This window comes from Dromiciops gliroides, chromosome 1 (assembly GCF_019393635.1).
Source record: "Dromiciops gliroides isolate mDroGli1 chromosome 1, mDroGli1.pri, whole genome shotgun sequence".
In the NCBI taxonomy this organism is placed as follows: domain Eukaryota; kingdom Metazoa; phylum Chordata; class Mammalia; order Microbiotheria; family Microbiotheriidae; genus Dromiciops; species Dromiciops gliroides.
This window is the reverse complement of record NC_057861.1, coordinates 102,276,539-102,278,083: the sequence shown is the minus strand read 5'-3', so window position 1 is coordinate 102,278,083 and position 1,545 is coordinate 102,276,539.

The following is a 1,545-nucleotide window of genomic DNA, read 5'->3' as shown; positions in this document are numbered from 1 at the left end:
CAGAGAAAACTAATGCCAGGAGGTAGAAGTAATTGCAAGAATCCAGAGGACCCTGGGCAAGATCAAGAAGGGTTGACCACCCCAACCAAAAGGAGAACAAGAGGTGAAGTCTAGTCCTGGTTCAAAAATTCAAGAACTGAAGCTGAATATAGATTAAATCAAAGAAAATATTGACTAATAATTAAATATTTTTGCAAATCTAGAAATGCCTTCAAAAGGCGGAATGAGTAACTCCATAACAACTTAGCACAATCCCCATCATATAAGTAAGTATTTAATAAATGCTTGTTTCCTCCCTTCCATCACTCTAAGGAAATAAAATGGATTTTCCATAAAGACTATGAATACCCAGAGTAGATGAAGCAAGAGATAAGCAATAAAATAAAAGCTCTGGAGGAAAGAATTGGAAGGAGAATAAATATCTTAGAAAAGAACATGGCAAACCTTATAAAGAAATGGACCCCCTGAAAACTCGAATAGGCCAAACAAAAATCAACCCTTCTATGAGAACATAAGAAATAATAGAAAATAAAACTTTAAAAATAGAAGAAGTACAAGCTCTGTGCTAGCTTATAAAAACAGATCAAGGATGGAAAATTTGAGAATCATTGGACTCCCCAAAAATCACAATTTTTAAAAGGCAAAGCAGTATATTTCTTGGGGGGGGCAATGAGGGTTAAGTGACTTGCCCAGGGTCACACAGCTAGTAAGTGTTAAATGTCTGAGGCTGGATTTGAACTCAGGTCCTACTGAATCCAGGGCAGGTGCTTTATCCACTGCAACACCTAGCTTCCCCCAAAGCAGTATATTTCAAGAAATCATAAATGAAAACTTCCCAGATGTTAGAACTAGAGGACAAAATAAAGATGGAATCTACCTCCTGAAACCCTTATACTCTTACATCACACTACACCTATAACAAACTCCCTTCCTAATCTTGAGTCCTTAGCTAACCACTTCAATTCTATATTATCCCTATTAGTGAATCCCTTGTTCCTTTGTCCTGTTGCTTTTCATTCCTTGTGAAACCTGACCCTGGAGTTCTTGTACCATCCCCCTCTTCTGCTCCTACTCTCAAGCTGCTGAACAGAGCTGAACCATGACTGGTTCCACTACAAATTGATGTTATCTAATCTCAAGTGGACCCTCTCTATGGTGAGGTCATCTTTCTACTCTTCACAGCTATTTGTACCTACTCTTCTAAAGTTATCTCCCATCCATTCTAAATGTATCTTGTCTACAGCCATATATGCAACATTCTTTCTCCCTGCTTAGAATATAAAGTCTTTGAAAGCAAGAACTATTTTATTTGTCTGTATGCCCAGGACCTAGATAATTCCTGGTATCTACTAGGTACTTAATAAATGTTTATTGATTTATCATTTGTGGACATATTGCTTACATTTTCTGTAAGCTCCTTAACATAGTAGAGAGAGTGCTATATTTGAAGTTAATGAACCTGTGTTCAAATATCACCACTAATATTTTCTGTGCAATCTTTGACAACTTCTTTGCAGCTGAATTTTCTCTTCCATAAAATGAAGG